Source organism: Oncorhynchus kisutch, linkage group LG2 (genome assembly GCF_002021735.2).
Source record: "Oncorhynchus kisutch isolate 150728-3 linkage group LG2, Okis_V2, whole genome shotgun sequence".
NCBI lineage: Eukaryota > Metazoa > Chordata > Actinopteri > Salmoniformes > Salmonidae > Oncorhynchus > Oncorhynchus kisutch.
This window is the reverse complement of record NC_034175.2, coordinates 478,764-494,900: the sequence shown is the minus strand read 5'-3', so window position 1 is coordinate 494,900 and position 16,137 is coordinate 478,764. Positions and strand designations below refer to the sequence as shown.

Here is a 16,137-nt window from a genome sequence, read left to right as displayed (position 1 = left end):
TAATACTCACATTTACCCTTTAATTTTTATTGATCATTCAATATTGTAAAGGAAATAGCCTACCAATGATGTCATAGCAATGTACACTAAACAAAAATATAAACGCAACATGTCAAGTGTTGTTCCCATGTTTCATGAGTTTAAATAAAATATCCCAGAAATTGTCCATACACACAAAAAGTATATTTCTCTCAAAATGTGTGCAGAAATATCTTTACATCCCTGTTAGTGAGCATTTCTTCTTTGCCAAGATAATCCATCCACCTGTTGTGGCATATCAAGAAGCTGATTAAACAGCATGATCACCTTTTGCTGGGGACAATAAAAAGCCACTCTAAAATGTGCAGTTTTGTCAAACAACACAATGCCATGTTTTGAGGGAGCGTGCAATTGGCCTTTTGACTACAGGAATGCCCACCAGAGCTGTTGCCATAGAATTGAATGTTAATTTCTCAATTATAAGCCACCTCCAACATCATTTTATAGAATTTGTCAGTAGTTTTAGAGAATTTGTCAGTAGTCCAACCTGCCTCACAACCGCAGACCAAGTGTACGGTGTTGTGTGGGCGGGCAGTTTGATGGTTGTCAACATTGTGAACAGAGTGCCCCATGGTGGCGATGTGGTTATGGTATAGGCAGGTTTAAGCTACAGACAACGAGCACAATTGCATTTTATCGATGGCAATTTGATACCATGATGAGATCCTGAGGCCCATTGTCGTTCCATTCATCCTCCGCCATCACCTCATGTTGCAAGGATCTTTTCACAATTCCTGGAAGCTGAAAATGTCCCAGTTCTTCCATGGCCTGCATACTCACCAGACATGTCACCGATTAAGAATATTTGGGATGCTCTGGATCGACGTGTACGACAGTGTGTTCCAGTTCCCGCCAATATCCAGCAAGTTCGCAGAGCCATTGAAGAGGAGTGGGACAACATTCTGCAGGCCACATTCAAAAGCCTGATCAACTCTATGCCAATGAGATGTGTCCATGCATGAGGCAAATGGTGGTCACACCAGATACTGACTGGTTTTCTGATCCACACCCCTACCTTTATTTTAAGGTATCTGTGACCAACAGAGGCATGTCTGTATTCCCTGTCATGTGAAATCCATAGATTAGGGCCTAATGAATGTATTTCAATTGACTGATTTCGTGAAACGTTTCATAACGTGAAAGCATCTATTTATAATTTTGAGAGTATGTGGTGTGTACGAAGCACAAGATATTTCAAGTGTGACAGGAGGTGTTAACTCATTTAAAACAACAGCCACAAGAGGGCAGTATTGTCAAGTTAGTGATAGCGCGGCGCGCAGCAACATCTCATTGAAGAAGAGGGTGCATCTGAAGTGATGCGGGAGCCAGTGAAATCATCTTTGGGACTGTTCTCCAACCGTCTTTCATAAAGAGGAAAGGGGGAGACACAACTAGATTGAACGTAAAGAGGGCAGGTTCCTCTATCGCTGCTGATATAAACAATGGATTGAGAATGGGGTTTGGTTCTCTGTGTGGTGAAGTCATCTTTCTTAGCCGAGTTTGCTCAAATCGGAGCCTTTGAATTTTAAAAGTTTTTTTTTTGTCAGCGTCACTGGTTTGGGATTATTTTTGTTCATATTTTTATAAGGTGAGTTTAGAATCAATGACAAAGTATTTGCATAAACATGCATTGAAAATTGTTGATATTGAACATTTTTTAATAATATCTGTTATAATTCACTTTGTTGATCAAAATGTTTCTGATGCTGGAATTCCCCCAGTTTTACATAGGCCTAGTTTATTATGTGTGACACCTGCCTGTAGATTCTCAAGGCTTTTTTCTCAAGGCTGAATAATTGACAGGTTGTAGGAAAGGCTACATCGATCATATCTTTTGCAAGTGTTGCAGGAAAATGTGTTGGTAACAGTACTTCAAATATGTCCAGCAACAATGAGGTCATATCTACCTGTCACCGTACCTGCTCTTGCCAATCTGTGTTATTAGGCAACTGAATTGGGCTGTGGAACCTGGTGGTTTTTATTGAATCTGTATGAAGTTATGAGCATCCTTCATTCACCCTGAATGGATTCACAGGGCAGGGTCGTTATGGTTTCGTCACCTAATATGAACAGGGATGGTTATCTGATGTAGTTTGTGCTGCAGGTCACTAGAGTACCCAGCTAGCACATCATGTTCTCAGAACCATATGTTTCTTAGTGCTTGGCCAGAGTGGGGTTGTACTACGGTTATTTTGCATACAACCTTTCCATAACGCTTCCTACAGGTTTCCTCTATTCAAAGTCATGTTCTCAGAATGTTCAGAGAACGTTAAGAAACAGCGTTCTTCTGTGGGAATTTCAGTATTTAAGCATAACGTTTTCTGCAGGTTTCCTCGTGGTTCTATTTAAAGTAATGTTCTCAGAGAATTAAGAAAACTGTCCATAAAAACCACAAGAAAACATTAGTATAGTTCAGAGAAGGTTCTAAGAATATTATTTGAAAACATATACGTTCCGTTCTCAGCATCAACACAACTCTCTATCCTCTATCTGGTTAAGTGTGTTCAGGTGTGTTGGCTTCACCCACTAATTGGCCACATCTGATGTTAACGAGTGCTTGTTTCCTTTGACATAGGGTCTGTTTGAATAGACTAAAATGAATAGCTTTGTATGAGTAAAAAAAACATGTCATGCCAGCTCCATCCTGATGGCGTGGTCGACTAACTTCATGGATAGGAAGCAGGAAATCATAGGTTTGAATCTCACAATAATAAAAAAAGTTACCTTTATTTAACTAGGCAAGTCAGTTAAGAACAAATTCTTATTTACAATGACAGCCTACACCTGCCAAACCCAGGCGACACTGGGCCAATTGTGCACCACCCTATGGGACTCCCAATCATGGTCATGATACAGCCTGGATTCAAGCCAGGATGTCTGTAGTGACACCTCTAGCACTGAGATGCAGTGCCTTAGACCGCTGTACCACTCAGGACCCCAATGCCATGCCACAATAACAATACATGTGTTTCCATGATTAATGCCTAAGCAAATACATGTCTATGTGTTTTCATGATTAATGCCTAAGCAAATACATGTCTATGTGTTTTCATGATTAATGCCTAAGCAAATACATGTCTATGTGTTTTCATGATTAATGCCTAAGCAAATACATGTCTATGTGTTTTCATGATTAATGCCTAAGCAAATACATTTCCATATGTTTCCATGATTAATGCCTAAGTAAATACATTTCCATATGTTTCCATGATTAATGCCTAAGTAAATACATTTCCATATGTTTCCATGATTAATGCCTAAGTAAATACATTTCCATATGTTTCCATGATTAATGCCTAAGCAAATACATTTCCATGTGTTTCCATGATTAATGCCTAAGCAAATACATTTCCATGTGTTTCCATGATTAATGCCTAAGTAAATACATTTCCATGTGTTTCCATGATTAATGCCTAAGTAAATACATTTCCATGTGTTTCCATGATTAATGCCTAAGCAAATACATTTCCATGTGTTTCCATGATTAATGCCTAAGTAAATACATTTCCATGTGTTTCCATGATTAATGCCTAAGCAAATACATTTCCATATGTTTCCATGATTAATGCCTAAGTAAATACATTTCCATATGTTTCCATGATTAATGCCTAAGTAAATACATTTCCATATGTTTCCATGATTAATGCCTAAGCAAATACATGTCCATGTGTCTTACTTGTGCTTGGAGTTCAAAACAGTTAAACTAAGCTAGCAGTCTTATTGAAACATGTTCTCAGAATGCTATTTAATTACCTTCAAATAACCTATCATTTCCGTTCTCAGAACGTTAATAAAACCTCCCAGGATAACTTTCCGGGAACCATAGAAAAATGTTCTCAGAACCTCCCTACAACCTAAAAATGTACATTCCCAGAACAGCAGAAATGTTTACTTCCGTTCTCAGAATGTTTAAATAACTTTCAGTTTTAACGGTCAGGAAACTTATGACTTCGTTCCCAGAATCAATAATGTACATTCCTACAACTTCCAAGGAACTAAATGTGCTAGCTGTGTATGCTGTTACAGGTTAGTCATCTAGCAGATGCTAGCTTTGTGATTCCAGCTACCAACTTTTCAGTTACTGGCCCAACACCTTTAACCACTAGGCTACCTGCCACCCTGTTGCACTGCCCTACTTCAGTCTAACATCTCTCCCAGTCTTTCAATATAACTATTTTTCCTGACCTATGGAGGGGGTGCAATCAACACCCTGAATTTGAACCAAGAACCGTGCTTGACTTGGGCAGGAGCTCACCGGAGCTGAGTACTGACTGGCACCTCAACATTTCTACTGCTTGATCTCCTGTTCCTCTTATAGAATACTAGCTCAGAAGTATTTTAGGTCTCCTGCTCCTAAATATAAACATGAGTACCGGCACCTATTTCAGTCCAAGTCAAGCACTGACCAATAATCGTGATTGACAATAAAAATGGCTTCCTTCTGAAGGCATGTAAAATAATAACAATAATACTACTAAATAAAGACCTGTAGCTTACACACATGCAGGCATTAGCAAACAATAGAGTAAATTGATCAAGAGAATTATACCTAACCAAATGATCTGGTCTGATCAAGTGCAGCTGCATGCCTACACACAAACAGTTGCTCAGAAAGAGAGCGGTTAGAGGGAGTTCCCCCTAAAAGAAGCCAACAAGGAACTGATCGTGATGTTTCTATGAATATGTAAATACACCTGAATCTCTCTCCTGTGAGTGGCTGAAAAACATAGCTGATGTGTTATTGCCAGCTGAGTCTAACTCATACTGCTCCTGTTGAGGGCATTCACAGGAGGTTGACGGCACCTTAATTGGGGAAGACGGGCTTGTGGTAATGGCTGGAGCGTAATGAGTGGAATGGTATCAAATACTACATCAAACACATGGTTTCCATGGTTTCCAGGTGTTTGATGCCTTTCCATTTGCTCCGTTCTAACCATTATTATGAGCCGTCCTCCCCTCAGCAGCCTCTTGTGATGCCTTTACATTCCGTCCTACCCTGGCTTCTGTGTGTGTGTAAATGAATTAAGACAAGTCATTCATTCTCTGCCATTTTAAAAATAATGAAGAGCTGGGGTTTGTTAGCACTGACATGTGTTGGTCAACCTGATGAACTGACCACTGTTAAATAAAAGGACGTTCATTGTAAAGGTAAATGAATGGATATCCAACTAATAACACACACTTCCCTTTTGCTTTTGAAATGCATTGTCAGTTTCTGGTCTGCCTCTCTGAGAGCATGTATGAGTAATGAGTAGTCCATGCACACTGACTGCTGTATGATTCATTGTTTTCAGGTTTCGAGTAAGAGGTGTTCTCTCACTGCCTTCTGTTTCCATGAATAGCGAAGAGGCATTTTTATCATTGAGAGATATCAGCTTACTGAAACCAGGACGTCTTGAGGCATCACTTCAGACTGACAGTGACATGTAGACTTAAAATAAACGGGCCAAAAAATTCATCCCCCTACAAATGTGTCCTTCGTCTTGCTGAGAATTCCATGACTACAGACAGAGAGTCCGAGATTATCCCCCCTCATGTCCCTGCATCTGGTTTTCAGTGGCTAGGGTGAAATTCAGAAAGTATCCTTTCACCTGTAATTGAGCTGAGCGACTTGTGCTTTTTCAAACCCTATAGCCCTGGAGCGCTGCGGATTGTGCAAGCTTTGGTTTCAGTCCAGCACCGACACAACTAATTCAAAGGTTTTTATCATCAGTAGTTGAATACAGTGTGTTAGTGCTGGGCTGAAGCAAAAGCATTCCTATAGTTTGACACTGTCAGAGTGAGCAGGTGTTGTAGTGTAGCTGTAACATTGTACCAGTGGGAGTGACATGTTGAACGTAGTATCTACCCACTCAGTGGAAGCTGAGTATCTACCCACTCAGTGGAAGCTGAGTATCTACCCACTCAGTGGAAGCTGAGTATCTACCCACTCAGTGGAAGCTGAGTATCTACCCACTCAGTGGAAGCTGAGTATCTACCCACTCAGTGGAAGCTGAGTATCTACCCACTCAGTGGAAGCTGAGTATCTACCCACTCAGTGGAAGCTGAGTATCTACCCACTCAGTGGAAGCTGAGTATCTACCCACTCAGTGGAAGCTGAGTATCTACCCACTCAGTGGAAGCTGAGTATCTACCCACTCAGTGGAAGCTGAGTATCTACTCACTCAGTGGAAGCTGAGTATCTACCCACTCAGTGGAAGCTGAGTATCTACCCACTCAGTGGAAGCTGAGTATCTACCCACTCAGTGGAAGCTGAGTATCTACCCACTTAGTGGAAGCTGAGTATTTCCCCACTCAGTGGAAGCTGAGTATCTACTCACTCAGTGGAAGCTGAGTATCTACCCAGTCAGTGGAAGCTGAGTATCTACCCACTCAGTGGAAGCTGAGTATCTACCCACTTAGTGGAAGCTGAGTATCTACCCACTCAGTGGAAGCTGAGTATCTACCCACTCAGTGGAAGCTGAGTATCTACCCACTCAGTGGAAGCTGAGTATCTACCCCACTCAGTGGAAGCTGAGTATCTACCCATTCAGTGGAAGCTGAGTATCTACCCACTCAGTGGAAGCTGAGTATCTACCCACTCAGTGGAAGCTGAGTATCTACCCACTCAGTGGAAGCTGAGTATCTACCCACTCAGTGGAAGCTGCTGAGGGGAGGAAAGTTTTCATGTGTTTGATACCATTCCATTCACTCCATTCCAGCCATTTTTATGAGCCATCCTCCCCTCGGGCAGCCTCCATTGGTACTCACCTCATTCTGACACCTCGTTGAATGACAACACACAGCACACCAACACCAGGCAGGGACATTCCTCTCTCCTTTCATCTGAAACTGATACAAGCTTTACTTCTAAAGTTGCTTCTGAACCCATTACCCTCCCCAATTATTAAATACACAGCGTAAGAGACAGGCGTTTGTTAGTGGAACCAGGTTTGAATCACATGGATGGGTTCATTCATCATTCAGTGAAAGTGTAATTACTAGCGTCGAAATGTTGCTTAAAAATATGCAGTGAGCTGCAGGGATTTCCAAGGAACTCAGGATGCAGTTGTATATTTGTCTGTTCTCCTGGCATGACACGTAGAAGTGGTGGTCAGGGGGGGAAATGGAACTCAACTCCACGCCTTTGACAGTACAGTACAACAGCAGAGGGTTTGGTAGCAAGGTGTGTCTGACGCTGAGAGAGTTTTAGAATGAAGGTTGGAAAAAAAGGGGATCCCTTCCCTTTGCTTCCATGGCAACTGTGAAATATACAGACCACATTCGAGTCAGAGCTTATTATGCAATGAATAGTTCAAGTTCATAGTAGCGTCCTGATTATCTGCAAAGAATATGCTAATTATAACAAATGGGTAAATTTCTTACAGTATAAATATTGCCCAATCCTTAACCCTAACATCAGTCAGGCAATGCCTCTACCCCCCCATGGTGTTGACACAGGCAATGCCTCTACCCCCCCCCCCCCCCCCCCATGGTGTTGACACAGGCAATAAGCAGACCCATTTAGTGTGGATTCCAATGGAGCATGGAGGTTAGTGTGAGTGGCAGCTCATACTCCCCCCATAACATTCTCACACCATCAGTCCATCTCATCAACCATGAGAATAAATTATGTCATCCCCAGCCCTGAGCCTCAGGCATCATGGGTAATGAGAGAGGAAGGAGAATGTGTGTTTTGAAGTGATATACTATAATCAGATTATGTTGGGTTTGCTGTGAATAACATCTGATTTCCTCCAGGATTACTGGCCTCCTGGTTCAGAAAGTGGAGCTGAACAGGAGGGAAATGATACTGTAACTGACTGGCAATAATGTGACAATGATATTGCATTGTCCAGTGCCAGGGGAGTGATACAGGTGTAGGATCTTAATTGGATCACTCTGTTGCAATGCAGGAAATGTAAAACTTGTAGTTTATTCAAGGTTTAAAATGTCAGATTTGATTTGCCCAAATGGAAAAAAAACATTTCCATTAACTATAATCCACACATTTCCTGTTGCTGCAGGATTATTTTCCTGCTGTACATAACTGTCTCAAATGAAGATCCTACATCTGTACCTGACTTAGCGTGGGTAGCCTGTAGTTCAGTTGATATTCTGGCATCTGAAAGAAGGAACATAGAGCAGATAAAGTCCTTCCTCATGCTCAGATCACACTGAGCTGCTGGGAGTCAAGCAGGCAATGGAAGGATATCCTGCTGGATTCCAGCAAAACCTCTCCAATCTACTGGGATTTTCAGCTCATGTTGTGGAGATGAACCTAAAGCCTCAGTGAGACCTGACCAGGGGGAGTGCTGCTCATCGCCAGGCCGAGAGACAGGCAGAATGGGATTTACACAGTACGGCTCTGGAAATGAAACATTAGACATGACATTCATTTAGCAGACATTCATATCCAGAATGGCTATTGCCTTATGTCTACTGCACTTCCAGAGTAGATTAGCTTCCCTCGATGAAGGTCAATGTGTTCAATTGAGTTGTGCTTCTTTGTTCTTGATCTTTCTTCTGCTATTGAACACCAGGGTGCCGGCAACAGCCAGTGTTCTGTCTGTAATACATTGCCATGGTGTCTGCATCAGCACTTTTATGAGGCCTGCTGTGACAGAGAGCAGTAGCACATTCAGTCACAGCTGTTAACAAAGCCTTTACAGGCTGCCACTGTCTGAGGTCAGGGGTCTACTGCACGGACACATATATAACACACACGCACGCACGCACGCACGCACGCACGCACGCACGCACTCACACACGCACACACACTTCAACAGTATGCACACATATACATCCATAATCCCACATACTGTATAGACAAATACACACACCTGCGTTTACAAACATAGAAGCACATTGCTACAGGCGTGTCCTAGAATAGAGTTGGCTCCAGCAAGTAGCCTACTTGAGCAGAACAGAAATAGCATGGGCCTCAGCCATAAAAAAACAACAGTTCTTGAAAAATCGACCAGAAGTGCAGGGGAGTCAGGGCGTCGGGGCCGGTGCCGGTGCCGGTCTGTTCATTATTTATTTGGGGGTCATTTAGCAGACACTCTTATCCAGAGCGAGTGCATTCATTTTAACATCGCTAGGTGAGACAACAACACATCACAATCGTATCAAGTATATTTTCTCTCAATAAAGTATTTATCAGCAAAGTCAGTGCCACTGGGAAAATATTTGTTGTTGTTGTTGTTGCTTATTTACTCACTGTCGTTCACTAGCTGTGCACTTGTCCTGTGTATGTGTGTGAAGGGATGGTTAATATTGACATGCTGGCAATGTGTATGCCTGGGAAAGAGTTTTTCATGGAGTTACAGTATGTAAACATGGCTGTTCATTTAGTTGTAATGTACGACCCTGTCAGCTGGTTATGGACCTTCTGGATGATGGATGATGGAGGACAGAGGTTTTGATGGATGAGCTTCAGTGGCGGTCGGTGACGTTGAAGATGAAGGAGGACGATTCTTTTTTTTACGAGCATGGCATTTCTATTACAGCATATTGGATGACTGTCATTCAAATTCCATTCACCCAGCGCAATGTAACATCAATAGGTTTAGGCTACTACATGATACTCTAATTTCCCTATACCCATCATGAAGTTGCTACAACCTAGCCTATGAATGAAAGTTTACAACATAGGTGCACAGGTCGAGATAAAAATCGGACTAATCAAGGTGTCTGACAATGACACATTCAATACCAACTTGCACACTCTTGCCTGCATCTAGCTGATCTAGGTGGACTTCAGTGGTCCAACAGTTGCAAAGGAGAGGTTCTATTGGATAATTGAGGGACTGTAGCTGATGAATAGATCATCCGTTTTCAGATATTCTGATGCCCACTAACGGTGTACCTATGGTTTGTAAAAATCCCTCAGACAAGGAGAGCAGATTGCATAGAGGCTGTGGTGTCCGATCAATTTTCTCTCTCTCTCTCTCTCTCTCTCTCTCTCTCTCTCTCTCTCTCTCTCTCTCTCTCTCTCTCTCTCTCTCCATGGAGTGTTTAATTGCTCAGGGATCGGTCGGTGGGACTGTTATTCCGCGATGTCGCTAGCTATTAGCTTGTCAGGCTAAATCCAATTACTCAGAGAAGGACACTTTGATTAGAACACCACTCTATCAGTTTCAATGAAAAAGGAAGTGGAATCTTCTGTCCACGTCTGCTTCCCCAGGGCTACAGTAGTGGTAACCCTGTCTGCTTCCCCAGGGCTACAGTAGTGGTAACCCTGTCTGTTTCCCCAGGGTACAGTAGTGGTAACCCTGTCTGTTTCCCCAGGGTACAGTAGTGGTAACTCTGTCTGTTTCCCCAGGGCTACAGTAGTGGTAACCCTGTCTGTTTCCCCAGGGTACAGTGGTGGTAACACTGTCTGTTTCCCCAGGGCTACAGTAGTGGTAACCCTGTCTGTTTCCCCAGGGCTACAGTAGTGGTAACCCTGTCTGTTTCCCCAGGGTACAGTGGTGGTAACCCTGTCTGTTTCCCCAGGGCTATACAGTAGTGGTAACCCTGTCTGTTTCCCCAGGGCTATACAGTAGTGGTAACCCTGTCTGTTTACCCAGGGCTATACAGTAGTGGTAACCCTGTCTGTTTCCCCAGGGCTATACAGTGGTGGTAACCCTGTCTGTTTCCCCAGGGTACAGTGGTGGTAACCCTGTCTGTTTCCCCAGGGCTACAGTGGTGGTAACCCTGTCTGTTTCCCCAGGGCTACAGTAGTTGTAACCCTGTCTGTTTCCCCAGGGCTACAGTGGTGGTAACCCTGTCTGTTTCCCCAGGGTACAGTGGTGGTAACCCTGTCTGTTTCCCCAGGGTACAGTGGTGGTAACCCTGTCTGTTTCCCCAGGGCTATACAGTGGTGGTAACCCTGTCTGTTTCCCCAGGGTACAGTGGTGGTAACCCTGTCTGTTTCCCCAGGGCTATACAGTGGTGGTAACCCTGTCTGTTTCCACAAGGCTACAGTAGTGGTAACCCTGTCTGTTTCCCCAGGGCTATACAGTGGTGGTAACCCTGTCTGTTTCCCCAGGGCTACAGTAGTGGTAACCCTGTCTGTTTCCACAGGGCTATACAGTGGTGGTAAACCTGTCTGCTTCCCCAGGGCTATACAGTGGTGGTAACCCTGTCTGTTTCCCCAGGGCTACAGTAGTGGTAACCCTGTCTGCTTCCCCAGGGCTATACAGTGGTGGTAACCCTGTCTGTTTCCCCAGGGTACAGTGGTGGTAACCCTGTCTGCTTCCCCAGGGCTACAGTAGTGGTAACCCTGTCTGTGTCCCCAGGGCTATACAGTGGTGGTAACCCTGTCTGTTTCCCCAGGGCTATACAGTGGTGGTAACCCTGTCTGTTTCCCCAGGGCTACAGTAGTGGTAACCCTGTCGGTTTCCCCAGGGCTATACAGTGGTGGCAACCCTGTCTGTTTCCCCAGGGCTATACAGTGGTGGTAACCCTGTCTGTTTCCCCAGGGCTATACAGTAGTGGTAACCCTGTCTGTTTCCCCAGGGCTATACAGTGGTGGTAACCCTGTCTGCTTCCCCAGGGCTATACAGTAGTGGTAACCCTGTCTGCTTCCCCAGGGCTATACAGTGGTGGTAAACCTGTCTGTTTCCCCAGGGCTATACAGTGGTGGTAACCCTGTCTGCTTCCCCAGGGCTATACAGTGGTGGTAACCCTGTCTGCTTCCCCAGGGCTACAGTGGTGGTAACCCTGTCTGCTTCCCCAGGGCTATACAGTGGTGGTAACCCTGTCTGCTTACCCAGGGCTAGAGTGGTGGTAACCCTGTCTGTTTCCCCAGGGCTATACAGTGGTGGTAACCCTGTCTGCTTCCCCAGGGCTATACAGTGGTGGTAACCCTGTCTGCTTACCCAGGGCTATACAGTAGTGGTAACCCTGTCTGTTTCCCCAGGGCTACAGTGGTGGTAACCCTGTCTGCTTACCCAGGGCTATACAGTGGTGGTAACCCTGTCTGTTTCCCCAGGGCTATACAGTAGTGGTAACCCTGTCTGTTTCCCCAAGGTACAGTGGTGGTAACCTTGTCTGTTTCCCCAGGGCTACAGTGGTGGAAACCCTGTCTGCTTCCCCAGGGTACAGTGGTGGTAACGCTTTCTGTTTCCCTAGGGTACAGTGGTGGTAACCTTGTCTGCTTCCCCAGAGCTACAGTGGTGGTAACCCTGTCTGCTTCCCCAGGGCTACAGTGGTGGTAACTCTGTCTGCTTCCCCAGGGCTATACAGTAGTGGTAACCCTGTCTGTTTCCCCAGGGCTACAGTGGTGGTAACCCTGTCTGTTTCCCCAGGGCTACAGTGGTGGTAACCCTGTCTTCTTCCCCAGCGCTATACAGTAGTGGTAACCCTGTCTGCTTACCCAGGGCTATACACTAGTGGTAACCTTGTTTGTTTCCCCAGGGCTACAGTGGTGGTAACACTGTCTGCTTCCCCAGGGCTACAGTGGTGGTAACCCTGTCTGTTTCCCCAGGGTACAGTGGTGGTAACCCTGTCTGTTTCCCCAGGGCTATACAGTAGTGGTAACCCTGTCTGTTTCCCAGGACTACAGTGGTGGTAACCCTGTCTGCTTCCCCAGGGCTATACAGTAGTGGTAACCCTGTCTGTTTCCCCAGGGCTATACAGTAGTGGTAACCCTGTCTGTTTCCCCAGGGCTATACAGTAGTGGTAACCCTGTCTGTTTACCCAGGGCTATACAGTAGTGGTAACCCTGTCTGTTTCCCCAGGGCTATACAGTGGTGGTAACCCTGTCTGTTTCCCCAGGGTACAGTGGTGGTAACCCTGTCTGTTTCCCCAGGGCTACAGTGGTGGTAACCCTGTCTGTTTCCCCAGGGCTACAGTAGTTGTAACCCTGTCTGTTTCCCCAGGGCTACAGTGGTGGTAACCCTGTCTGTTTCCCCAGGGTACAGTGGTGGTAACCCTGTCTGTTTCCCCAGGGTACAGTGGTGGTAACCCTGTCTGTTTCCCCAGGGCTATACAGTGGTGGTAACCCTGTCTGTTTCCCCAGGGTACAGTGGTGGTAACCCTGTCTGTTTCCCCAGGGCTATACAGTGGTGGTAACCCTGTCTGTTTCCACAAGGCTACAGAAGTGGTAACCCTGTCTGTTTCCCCAGGGCTATACAGTGGTGGTAACCCTGTCTGTTTCCCCAGGGCTACAGTAGTGGTAACCCTGTCTGTTTCCACAGGGCTATACAGTGGTGGTAAACCTGTCTGCTTCCCCAGGGCTATACAGTGGTGGTAACCCTGTCTGTTTCCCCAGGGCTACAGTAGTGGTAACCCTGTCTGCTTCCCCAGGGCTATACAGTGGTGGTAACCCTGTCTGTTTCCCCAGGGTACAGTAGTGGTAACCCTGTCTGCTTCCCCAGGGCTACAGTAGTGGTAACCCTGTCTGTGTCCCCAGGGCTATACAGTGGTGGTAACCCTGTCTGTTTCCCCAGGGCTATACAGTGGTGGTAACCCTGTCTGTTTCCCCAGGGCTACAGTAGTGGTAACCCTGCCGGTTTCCCCAGGGCTATACAGTGGTGGTAACCCTGTCTGTTTCCCCAGGGCTATACAGTGGTGGTAACCCTGTCTGTTTCCCCAGGGCTATACAGTAGTGGTAACCCTGTCTGTTTCCCCAGGGCTATACAGTGGTGGTAACCCTGTCTGCTTCCCCAGGGCTATACAGTAGTGGTAACCCTGTCTGCTTCCCCAGGGCTATACAGTGGTGGTAAACCTGTCTGTTTCCCCAGGGCTATACAGTGGTGGTAACCCTGTCTGCTTCCCCAGGGCTATACAGTGGTGGTAACCCTGTCTGCTTCCCCAGGGCTACAGTGGTGGTAACCCTGTCTGCTTCCCCAGGGCTATACAGTGGTGGTAACCCTGTCTGCTTACCCAGGGCTAGAGTGGTGGTAACCCTGTCTGTTTCCCCAGGGCTATACAGTGGTGGTAACCCTGTCTGCTTCCCCAGGGCTATACAGTGGTGGTAACCCTGTCTGCTTACCCAGGGCTATACAGTAGTGGTAACCCTGTCTGCTTACCCAGGGCTATACAGTGGTGGTAACCCTGTCTGTTTCCCCCGGGCTATACAGTAGTGGTAACCCTGTCTGTTTCCCCAAGGTACAGTGGTGGTAACCTTGTCTGTTTCCCCAGGGCTACAGTGGTGGAAACCCTGTCTGCTTCCCCAGGGTACAGTGGTGGTAACGCTTTCTGTTTCCCTAGGGTACAGTGGTGGTAACCTTGTCTGCTTCCCCAGAGCTACAGTGGTGGTAACCCTGTCTGCTTCCCCAGGGCTACAGTGGTGGTAACTCTGTCTGCTTCCCCAGGGCTATACAGTAGTGGTAACCCTGTCTGTTTCCCCAGGGCTACAGTGGTGGTAACCCTGTCTGTTTCCCCAGGGCTACAGTGGTGGTAACCCTGTCTTCTTCCCCAGCGCTATACAGTAGTGGTAACCCTGTCTGCTTACCCAGGGCTATACACTAGTGGTAACCTTGTTTGTTTCCCCAGGGCTACAGTGGTGGTAACACTGTCTGCTTCCCCAGGGCTACAGTGGTGGTAACCCTGTCTGTTTCCCCAGGGTACAGTGGTGGTAACCCTGTCTGTTTCCCCAGGGCTATACAGTAGTGGTAACCCTGTCTGTTTCCCAGGGCTACAGTGGTGGTAACCCTGTCTGCTTCCCCAGGGCTATACAGTAGTGGTAACCCTGTCTGTCTACCCAGGGCTATACAGTTGTGGTAACCCTGTCTGCTTACCCAGGGCTACAGTTGTGGTAACCCTGTCTGTTTCCCCAGGGCTACAGTGGTGGTAACCCTGTCTGCTTCCCCAGGGTACAGTGGTGGTAACCCTGTCTGCTTCCCCAGGGTACAGTGGTGGTAACCCTGTCTGTTTCCCCAGGGTACAGTGGTGGTAACCTTGTCTGCTTCCCCAGGGCTATAGACTAGTGGTAACCCTGTCTGTTTCCCCAGGGCTACAGTGGTGGTAACACTGTCTACTTCCCCAGGGCTACAGTGGTGGTAACCCTGTCTGTTTCCCCAGGGCTACAGTGGTGGTAACCCTGTCTGTTTCCCCAGGGCTACAGTGGTGGTAACCCTGTCTGTTTCCCCAGGGCTATACAGTAGTGGTAACCCTGTCTGTTTCCCCAGGGCTACAGTGGTGATAACCCTGTCTGTTTCCCCAGGGCTACCTTGGTGGTAACCCTGTTTGCTTCCCCAGGGTACAGTGGTGGTAACCTTGTCTGCTTCCCCAGGGCTACAGTGGTGGTAACCTTGTCTGAATTAACAAGCTGCTGTTGTCTTCTGATCCATAGTTTCACTTTCTTTTAATTAGTTATTATCAAGCCAAGAGCTTGGGACTATAAGGTTATATCTGCATATTTGTTAGATGTATGTTATTGACATAGCCTTGTTCTGTTCAATGTTCTCTACCTATACAGTACTCTAAATACCCCCACAATTCATGTTGTTACATTCAAAAGAATAGAAGATAAAAAACAGCTGACACAATTCAATGCCAATTATCTCAGAATCATCTTTTTGCAGATAGAACCTAGTACCAAGCTCTTAAAGGAATATAAGAGCCTAACACTGCACCAGGAGATTTGGTATTAGTCCATTTTTATTTTTTATTTATTTTTTATTTTCACCTTTATTTAACCAGGTAGGTCAGTTGAGAACATGTTCTCATTTACAACTGTGACCTGGCCAAGATAAAGCAAAGCAATGCGACACAATCAACAACACAGAGTTAAGCATGGAATAAACAAACATACAGTCAATAGCACAATAGAAAAGTCTATATACAGTGTGTGCAAATGAGGTAAGATAAGGGAGATAAGGCAACAAATAGGCCATAGTAGTGAAATAATTACAATTTAGCAATTAAACACTGGAGTGATAGATGTGCAGAAGATGAATGTCCAAACAGAGATACTGGGGTGCAAAGGAGCAAAAAAAACAAAAACAGTATGGGGATGAGGTAGTTGGACGGGCTATTTACAGATGGGCTATGTACAGGTGCAGTGATCTGTGAGCTGCTCTGACAGCTGGTGCTTAAAGTTAGAGAGGGAGATATGAGTCTCCAGCTTCAGTGATTTTTGCAATTAGTTCCAGTCATTGGCAGCAGAGAACTGGAAGGAAAGAC

At 45.7% G+C, this 16,137-nt stretch overlaps 1 protein-coding gene across 2 annotated transcripts in view; it reads left to right on the top strand.

The window, feature by feature from the left end:
• The first annotated feature begins 1,374 nt into the window (after positions 1–1,374).
• cpne4a (copine IVa) overlaps positions 1,375–16,137 on the top strand; it is a 95,633-nt gene continuing 80,870 nt past the window's right edge. The window contains exon 1 of one of the 2 annotated variants that reach the window (XM_031836333.1): positions 1,375–1,627. The gene's annotated coding sequence lies outside the window, so the exon portion shown is untranslated. The remainder of the gene's footprint in view (positions 1,628–16,137) is intronic. The other variant, XM_031836342.1, reaches the window with a different exon arrangement.